We start from the raw sequence: 10877 nt of genomic DNA, 5'->3' as shown, positions 1-10877 counted from the left end.
GGACCTTTAGGAAGGTTTCGCACTCAAGAAAAAAAGATGGCTTTTCTTCTTCCACTTGATGACGTTGTATCTGAATGGAATGCCTGGCACTTCTGAGGCCGACACTCAGTCAGAGTGGAGTTGACCTGAGGGCACAGTCAGCCCTTTTAGGGTGGTAGGGCCATGGGTTGGAATGAGCCTGAGTCCCTAACAGCTTAGCTGTGTGGTGGAGGAGCCAGTGCAACCTCTGGACTTCTTATTATGTGAGATCACACGGGTATTTATTTACTCAGTTTGTAAGTCTACATGTATGGGGGCTTCCCTGGCGGTCCAGTGGTTAAGAATCCACCTTGCAATGCAGGGGACTTGTGTTCAATCCCTGGATGGGGAACTAAAATCCCACATGCTGCAGGGCAACTAAGTCAGAGCACCATAACTTAAAGAGTTCTTGTGCCTTAAGGAGACTTCGCATGATGCACCAAAGATCCCATGTGCTGCAACTAAGACTCTACACAGCCACTGAAAGAAAATTTTAAAACATCTTCTTAAAAAAGTCTATGTACATCAGGCTAAATGTTTGCACTAACCCCACCCCCAGCCACAAACAAACTCCTAATGCCCTGTGTGATGCTATGAAGAAACCGGGCCTTTGGGGGTGATTAGGTCATGAGGGAGGAACCTTCATGAATGGGAATGATGACCTTATAAAAGGCCCTAGAGAGCTCCCTTGACCTTTCTGTCATGTGAGGACATAGTGAAAAGTCATCACAACGCAGAAGAGGACCTCCACCAAAAGGCTGGCCCCTTGATCTTGGACTTCTAGGCTTTAGAACTATGAAAAATAAATTTCTGTTCTTTATAAGCCACCCAGCCTGTGGTGTTTTGTTATAACAGCCCAAGTGGACAAAGACAGAGTCAGTATTTTCTATTACATGCTGTTCCAAAGCATCTAAACTGATAAAATGTCCTCTTAAAATAGACATCAAGAAGTAAGTTATTATTTAGTTAAATATACACTGTTCCTTTGTAAGAAAAGCATATCATAGAGAAAGAGTGATATAATAACATTCCCTCTTTTCTTCTCCAAGGTGTCAAAATCCAAGGATTATTTTTTAATGTACTTCTTTAACCAATTATTTTCATTGCCAAGTCCTATACAATCAAAAAACATTCCTGTGGCGATTTCCCAAAGCCATATCGTACAGCCAAAGTTTCCATTTAAAGTATAAGTTCCGTCCCCAGTGGGACATACTAAATTTAAGGAAGGGTGGCTGTTCAAAGTGCAAGACTACACAATTCTCAACAAACACCCTAAATGACCAAAAGGAAGAAAAAGATGCAAAAATAGCACTGCAAATGTTAGTACTTAAAAGTAGGAAGAAGCCCAAATTCACTTCACAAACTAAGAAATATTAGCCAGGAAAAACATAATTTCGGTCAGAGTCAAATATACAAATTTAGGTCAGAGTTGACTTCTGGTTTTGAAAGAGTAAAGTTGAGTGATAGGAAGTAAGAAAAGGAAATTCTGAGGAATCTTCTGATCTACTATCATCTGGGTTCAGATTTCCTCTATTGAAGCACAGATTGGTCACTAGAATGCAAGCTCCTTCAGGGCAGGAATTTTTGTCTGCAATGTTAACCACCATATCCTAGCATTTACAATAATATACAATGAATGCTCTTTGAACTAATAAACACGTATTCTGTCATCTTGGTGGAATTGGACCCCTGCAATAGATGGAGAAACAGTGGAAACAGTGTCAGACTTTATTTTTTTGGGCTCCAAAATCACTGCAGATGGTGACTGCAGCCATGAAATTAAAAGATGCTTACTCCTTAGAAGAAAAGTTATGACCAACCTAGATAGCATATTCAAAAGCAGAGACATTACTTTGCCGACTAAGGTCCGTCTAGTCAAGGCTATGGTTTTACCAGTAGTCATGTATGGATGTGAGAGTTGGACTGTGAAGAAGGCTGAGCGCTGAAGAATTAATGCTTTTGAACTGTGGTGTTGGAGAAGACTCTTGAGAGTCCCTTGGACTGCAAGGAGATCCAACCAGTCCATTCTGAAGATCAACCCTGGGATTTCTTTGGAAGGAATGATGCTAAAGCTGAAACTCCAGTACTTTGGCCACCTCATGAGAAGAGTTGACTCATTGGAAAAGACTTTGATGCTGGGAGGGATTGGGGGCAGGAGGAGAAGGGGATGACCAAGGATGAGATGGCTGGATGGCATCACTGACTCGATGGAAACGAGTCTCAGTGAACTCTGGGGGTTGGTGATGGACAGGGAGGCCTGGTGTGCTGCGATTCATGGGGTCGCAAAGAGTCAGACACGACTGAGCGACTGAATTGAACTGAACTGAACTGAAAAGGGTGTCAACAAGTTTAGAAAAAACAGATGTGGTTTTCTCTACATATTTACCCAACAGAAAGAGTTGCTGTTAACTTCAAATTAAAAGTATATATATTGTTAACAAAGTCAGAGAACTTTGACTAAGTATGACTTTATTTCTAAGGGAGCTGGGTCCATGTAGCATAGTTGTGAAAACTCCTATGGAAGGAGGAGACTGTTGGGAGACTTCTGGGAGAGATTACATTGATTGTAAAAAGACAAGTGATGAAGTCTTTCTTGTGCTGTGCCTTCTCTTTCTTCTTGCACATATTGCTGTGGTGTGAGGATGAACTATGTTGTTCTCTGGCAGTCACTTTGTGACTATAGGGTGACAAGTGTCAGGAAAAAGGCCAACATTCCTAGCGGAATGACAGAGTGAACAAATAGAGAAGGCTAGATCCTTAATGACAGCATTGGACAGCTATACCAAACCAGCGAGCACTTTCCCAACTTTTCTTTGTGAGATTTATAACTGTTTTAAAAGTCATAGTTGATCAGGATTTCTGCAGCTAAAGTCACTCTGTACTGATAATTCTAAACTTTAACACATTTCAGAAAAAAGTCAGAGGGTATTCCATTATTATACATTATCTCTCATTCAAGGTAACAAGTTTATGAATTCAGTTGACCATGCAAGAAAAAAGGAAAAGACCCAAAATAACGCTGTGCTTATGATGACAGGGGCTAATAAAGAGGGACATATAAGAAATGTTTCAGAGATGGACTCAACAGAATTTGAGGACTAGATTTAAGAAGGTTTAGATTAAGAAGTGAATGAAAATGATTCTATTGTTTCTTGTTTATGGGGTTGGGAGAAAGCTGTCTTCTTAGCTATAAGGTAAACATCAGGAGTAGAAGCAGAATTGGGGGGAAAGGATGATTAGACTTCTAAACCTGGAGTTGATGCTCACGAGAGGAAGTCAATGAACTGATAGATATCTGGCAAGGAAATTTTGGTCTGGTGTTCAGAAGCAAGATGGGTGTTTCAGTCACAAATTATAAATCAGACACATAGAGGGGAGTGTTTGACAGCTTCCATGGTGTAGACTCCAACCATGACCAATGTCAAACTATCAGCTTGCAAAATTTCATTAAAATTCACAGTTGGGAGATGGTAAAATTTGGCTCTAATACAACTCAGGAGTAGAATAATCACTTTTATTGGAATTAGAGGTACATGTATGAACTCATCCCATATATGCATATATGTATTTATCTAATGTAAATATATGCAAATATATGTATTAATATATTGTATAATACTTATATGTATATATAGATAATATAGAATATACATAAGTATATATATACTTAAATACAGTCATTAGTGTGTGTATGTATATCCATAAATTCATCCACAGTTCTTTCCACTAGGTCCTGGAAACAAATATCCTAAAGAATGAGTCTCCTCAGTGTCCAGATGGTTTCTGGATTTTATGTTACACTAAATTAGAACCAGGAATCTTTGGAGAAATAATTGATTTGGTGGCTTGGGCAAGAAAAATACAGGATGTGCCTGATACATCTTTTGTGAGCTGTAAAATAACACAATGTTCAAAGAAGGAAAGGAACTTGTGAAAAGAACATTGAATTCAACTCAAAAAGGCATTCACTGGCCAATTCTGGGAAAATTTTCAGTATCCAAAGGAAATGACAGCATCGTATTACAACCCACTGAATAATATAGGAAGCCATGAGTTGATTTTGATATAAGCAAATAAACAAATTAAAACTTTGATGAAGAATAATACATTGCCATGGTTTCATATTACTTCTTCCACAAAATACTTATTAATTGCAAAATGTACAGAAGTAACCTTACAGTGAATAATACTTAAGTCACCCTATGGATAAAATGATCAAAGTAAACATATCTAAATATGGGCTATATTGAAACCATGAGCCATTTGATAAGATACAATGAGGAGTAAACATTGTCAATTGTATATTTCTGCAGAAGAGTAATTAGCCCAAATGTTATTGTGAGGAAACATCAGAATAACTCAATTTAGAAGAATGACTGGCCTATGGCAACCCAGCAGGAAATGGTAATTATGTTATCAGCCATTCATTGCTTTCCTATTGTCTGTTCTTTTTCTACTGCCAGTCACTTTACTAGGTGTGAAAGTCACTCAGTTGTGTCTGACTCATTGCGACCCCACAGACTGCAGCCCATCAGGCTCCTCTGTCCCATGGGATTTCCCAGGTGAGAATACTGGAATGGGTTGCCATTTCCTTCTCCAAGGGCTCTTCCTGACCTAGGGATTAAACTTAGGTCTACTGCACTGTAGGCAGATTCTTTACTCTGAGCCACCAGGGAAGTACTGAAGAGGAAAAAAAAAAAAATACCCCTTGCCTTTGAGTTCAAAATTCATAGTTGGTGGGACCAACATATAACAAATAAATACAGAAACATGGAGAACACAACACATTCTTCTGTCAAAGACAACTGGGCAAGGATTGGGTCACTCAAAATCTGTGTCTTAAGTGTTGAGAGTTTGTCAGTTGAAGGAGGAGAGAGTATTCCAAGCGGAGGTAAGAATATGCTGAAGGAAAATATGTGTTAAAGGCAATATAGGTAAAGGCAAAGTTGAGCTGTGGTGCTGGAGAAGACTCCTGAGAGTCCCTTGGACAGCAAGGAGATCCAACCAGTCCATCCTAAAGGAAATCAGTCCTGAATATTCATTGAAGGACTGATGCTGAAGCTGAAGCTCCAATACTTTGGCTACCTGATGTGAAGAACTGACTTACTGGAAAAGACCCTGATGCTGGGAAAGACTGAAGACAGGAGGAGAAGGGGATGACAGAAGATAAGATGGTTGGATGGCATCGCCGACTCAATGGACATGAGTTTGACTAAACTCCGGGAGTTGGTGACAGACAGGGAGCCTTGGCATGCTGCAGTCCATGGGGTCAAAAAGAGTCGAACACGACTGAGCGAATGAACTGAACTGAAAATTGTGAAAATGTTTGGTGTGTTTAAGGAAAATCATGTGTGTGTGTGTGTGTGTGTGTGTGTGTGTGTGTGTCTGTGTATTCACATGCACTGTGACTTGGGAGAAAGGAAGGGCAGGAGATAACACTGAAATAGTAGCTAGGTACTATGTTGTAAAGGGATTTACTGCTTAGATAAAAAAAAACTTTAATTTTTCTCTAAAGACAGTGGGAAGCCTGCCCAAACAGCAGGGTTGTTAGGTAGAAGAGGTGGCCATTAACTCTGACGGCATGCTGGAGAATGAACAGACCAAAGAGACCAGAGGTAGACTGATCACCAGAACTAAGGCAGAGATGATGATGAGGCTGGTTTAGAGGCCAAAACGGAAACATCTCTCACTGATATAACATCAGAAGGCTTTGTTAACTGACTTGATGAAAAGATGAAGAGAGGGGGAAGAGTAGGGTATGACACAAAGATATTATTATGCAGAAGGAAGGTCATGGAAACCAGATCACAACAGAAGTAGGTTCTGGAGTGGACAACAAAGTAATAATTCTCCACTTGCCTTGCTGGGCTCTTTACATATAATCTCCTAACAAATCTATTTACAGATGAGGGAACAGAAACTTGGAGAGATTTTTTTTTTTTTAATTCAAATCACATTTGGGAAGTGTGAAAATTTTGCAATGTTTTGAAAATACAAGTTGTATCTTGGCTGTCTGACAACCAGGTGGGAAACTCGAGCAGGAAGTGAAAAACACAGATGTGGAGTGACAGTGAGAGCCTGGGACCAGCAGTGTAGCTCTGGAGCCAGCTTTTCAAAGCCATGAAAGTAGAAGATCACCCAGAGAGAGGCTACAGTCTTCAGGCTGGAAGACTTGAGCCACCAGAATCAGGGGTTAATCAAAGCGTCACATTCTATAAAGGTATCAAATAAGATAAAGACTGGAATAGGTTATGGGATTCAGAAATTAGAACTCGGATAGCAATGGTTCTGATGTAAACATAGAAGTCATTACGAAGTCCTAAATCTGTGCCAGTACTTAAAAATGAGGCTGGCTCTGCTACTATGGGGAGGCAGAGACCACTGCATTCATTTGGCAAAATGGTAGAAATGGGGCCAAAAGGAGCCTGGATAGGAAATGTCTACAAAGGAAGCGAAATGACTCTGAACCTAAAATGTGAATATTCAGCTATACCTTCTGGATATAATGTGGCATAATGAAAGTTTTGGTCCTGCTTATCCAGGACTATGCATACATCACTGACTGTCTCTGGATCTCAGTTTCAGTATGTGTAAAACCATCATCTCTGAATTCCCTCCAGCAGTAAAAACTCTTTGATTCTATGGCAGAACTAAGACAACGTTAACTGGCTACGTTAAAACTCACTTGATGTTTCACAGGATAATTAAGAAATGTTTTTTTAAAAAAAGAATTCTAGCTACTATTTGAAATCAGTATATTTTTTCATTTGCCATTTAAACATTCTGGTTTGAAATTTAACTAGAGGTTTATTGCTGTTGAAGTGAAATTTTTAAAGAGAACCGTTTATTTGCTTCTGCCAATTGCATGCTGTGAACTTAGGTTTTAAAACTTCTTTCTTGCTATATGATAGAGAAAATGGCTTAATACTTAATGCCCAAGGGAAAGACTTCCGTTGCTCAGAAACACCCCCACCCAATTTTTAAATAATTTCATTGGCAAAAGCATGCATACCAGAAGTGGCCAAAATTAATATGTCAAGTAACTAATATGTCAAATGTTTCTATAATTTCTATTGGACAAACCATCAACTGACTAGAAAAAAATTCAGGTGGGAAGAAAGAAACAGAAAATGAAAACAGAGTGAATTTTTAGTAAAAATAATTCTATGGCCTTAAGAGTAGGTAGTGAAATGCCAAAATAAAACAAACAAATAAGCATGAGTTTTTTATAATAACAAAAACTGAAATAACAAGCTGTTTTGAAATCAGCTCTAAAGTGAATTCAAAATAGAATAAAAAAGCGTCAAACTTTCTCATCACTTCTTAAAAAAAAAAAAAAAGGAAAGAAAGATCCCAGAGGCTCTGAACTAAACTATTGGCAAAAACATGTCTCTTATGGGCATTTTGCCCAAAATATGATTTCTTCAAAACAGGATGTCCACTATTCATCATAGACCCATTAATTCTATTCCCAATATAAAAATCACATATGGCTTTTGCAACCAATCCAGGACCAAAAGGTCGAAATAATATCACAAAGGTAATGTATATAAGTACAAAGAAAGTGCATTGTAAAATAATATTTTACATTTTAGTAAAATATCCTCCCAATATTTCAAATTAAATTTCACACTCATTTTCTAGAAAGGAAAGAACAAAGCTTTGCAGGGTGGTGAGCAGAATTTGAGGGAAGTCCAAGGGAAATGGCAGCAAACACACTGAACAAATTGTATGGTCAAATGGTCTTCCAGTTTAGTTGCTCCTCACAAGGAGAAATTATGTAATAGAGAGGAACAAATCTGACTCCATATTAGATCTAGTCTTCTTCCTGTGCTGAGTCATGCGGGCTCTGTACCACTGTTGCCTATACCCTGAACTATAGAGGACAGTCTATTCTCTCAGGGCTCTGACCTCCATTTACATAGAGATAAAAAAAAGTTGCAGAGCAGAGAAAAACAGTTGTCTTGTTGGAGATTTATAGGAACATATTGACCTGACCTACATGGGCAGCTGCAAGAACAAAGGATTCCTACACCAAGAAGTTTGCCACAACTAACCACACCCCTCCCTCACCTTGCCTTTAAAAGTGTTTTGCTGAAACCCTTCAAGGAGTTCAGAGTTCTTTGGCGACGAGCCACCTGTCTCCTTGCATGGCTCTGCAATAAACCTTTCTCTGCTCCAGACTCTGAGTTTTTGTTTAGTTTGGCCTCACTGTGCATCGGGCATACACACTTGTGTTCAGTTACAATCAGGGAGGGCTAACGAATGGGATCCAGACAACTATCCAATTGGTACCCTGTTCATCACTAATTCTCCTCCAGTAGAAGGACCTTGGTCAATCTCAGTCGTGGGCCCACCCCTTTAGAATAACTGATACTAACATTCATTCTGGATGAGCAGAAGGGTCTTTTCTCTTGCAGACAACAGTTACAGAGACAAGTACCTGCCTTGAATAGGAAAGGAGTGAAATTCACAGTTCCTTTGAGGAAATTTCAGGCAAGTCTTTGGAATATTCTCTGGTTCCTCTGGTAGATGGGGAGGATCCTGTACAGATGCTCCCTAGGGAGGAACAGAACAGCTGGGCTGGCTTATGGCTCAGAACCTCTTGCCGTCTCTTAGGCCAAACTTACATCTATTTGAAGAAAGAAGTAAAAGGCCTTGGAGCTTTGTTTTACTTTTTTGCAGTGGGCCCTGCCTGCTTTCGGGGAGCTTTGGCCCTCTGGGAAAATTTCTCTGAGACAATTTCCCATGGGAAACCACAGACAGGCCACTGACTGCTATTCAGGCTTCTATTGTCTTACATTTGGTTGACAGTGCTGATGAGGTTGATCCCCTAAAGACCGAGAAATTGACTCCAAGAATCTAAATAAATTATTGCACCCTCCCAAAACTGAAACGTGACTTCTTGACTGCTACTGCGTGGTCACTCTCCCTCATCATGCCCCTGTGACCCTCCTGTCTCTTTTCACTCAGCTGGTTTAAGGAGCAAGACCATTAGGGGCTAGGTAATATTGCTGTGTTCCCAAAAGGGATGAGAAGTCACAATCTATCAAATAGGTTAGGGAGTGTCGGGAAGAGAAGTGATTCAAACTTTTGTGGCTCTAGTAGATACTGGCAACTACGTTACCATCCAACTGGGTCCCACTAGTGAGTGAATAGCCAAATTCAACTGCTGGGATTTGGACAGAGTTCACAGTAACAAAGGAAAAGTTAATATGACCCATAGAGTGGAGTCCTCTGTGTTGATTCAGTGTATTATTCTTCTGGCTTCCACTGCTGAATGTGTAACTGATATTTATGTTTTACGTGCTTTATATTGTAAATGCCGATAAGATCCAGAAGGGATTCTTCCTGTTTGGGAAGAGCTGCATGTAGAGAAGTGCTGATACTTCTAGGGCCCTACATCTTCAATGATCCCTTTGAGCTACAAGTCTCTGTGACTGATGATGCTGCTAACAGGAGCTTCCAGCAAAGGGAGGTGGCCTCCACTTGGAGGTGCCCCTTAGGGTTTAGACTCATTGCCTCCTCGACACAACTACCAGTTTTATCTCTTCTGAAAGCAACTGTCAGCTTACTATTGAGCTCTTATTGAAACTGAGTGCCTGACCCCTGGAGGAACTGTGATTCTCTGTCCTGGTATTTCCATTTTGGGATAGATCGACAGACTCGGTGACTAACAAAGGGAAAAGGATCCAGTAATGGAAATGGTACCTTCGAACATGCAGCCAGCCTGGCCCCAGAAGCATCTTGGCACTACATGAAAAAATGGCAGCTATTCCACTGCCCACCTGTAGCAAAGTTGCTGGCTCAACAGCGCCCTTGATTCACAGAGGTTCCCCATAATGTCTGGGCCTGCTTCACTGATGGTTTGGCTAAGCTGACATCTGGTGATGTCCACTGGGCAGCTGCAAACAGTCAGGCTCAGGGCCAGCTTATTCAGAATTCAAAGTGGACAGGGTCATTCTGCTCAAGAAACTCAAGGTCATTATTATAGCTCTGGTAAGTATGACACTTGATAAATCTCATTATATTTTTACTGATTCTTGGGTTGTGGCCATGGCCTGATTATTTGGACTGTCACTTGGAAAAACCACAGACTGGAAGATTCAAGACAACCCCCTTTGGCACTGCTAACCTAGGAAACAAATAGTGCCTGCTGATTGAACCGTCTGAGTCATGCATGTAAGGGGACCCATTTGCTGCTGAAACTGACTGGAATCAAGCTGCTGGTTGAGCCTGTCCTGCCAGACTGTCAGCGTTGCTTACTTGAACCGTCATTAGACTAGACAGGTGACACATCAACCATTATGCTGGACACAAAGTAAAAGAACTTATGGTTTTGATCCACAGGCTACCCTTGCATGCCAAACTTCTGAGTCCTGACTAAAGCTGACCTAGTTGTCTGACAGCAAAGGCAACCACATGGCTGGGGCATTGCCCAAACTTGGTCCTGACGCATTGACTACAGCTGACCTTTGACCTCTTCTTGGGGTTATCGGTAGTGCCTCACTGCTTATTAATACTTGTTTAGCCTATGTGTTGCCGTTTCAGTGGATCATGAAACTAATCTGTTTTATTTTTGGCTTGTATTTCTGGATGACTTTCAGTCTGGCAATGGGGTGCCTTTTGTTGCAAAACAATTCAACAATGGGCTGGTAGTCAGGTATTCGGCAGGCTTTGAACACTCCCTGCAGTTTACTGGGATTTGGTATTGTTGAGAATTCAGCGATTCTTTCTTGTCAAAAACTGACTCAAAAGATGTCTGGCTCTGCCTCCTTCACTTTCTTCTGCTCCACACACCTTGGTAAGGCAGTCTGGTCAAGGAACACAGCTGTCCTCAAAAAGGGACCACCTCCTCT

The sequence above is a fragment of the Ovis canadensis genome, chromosome 12 (assembly GCF_042477335.2).
Source record: "Ovis canadensis isolate MfBH-ARS-UI-01 breed Bighorn chromosome 12, ARS-UI_OviCan_v2, whole genome shotgun sequence".
Classification (NCBI taxonomy): Eukaryota; Metazoa; Chordata; class Mammalia; order Artiodactyla; family Bovidae; genus Ovis; species Ovis canadensis.
This window is presented reverse-complemented; position numbering follows the sequence as displayed.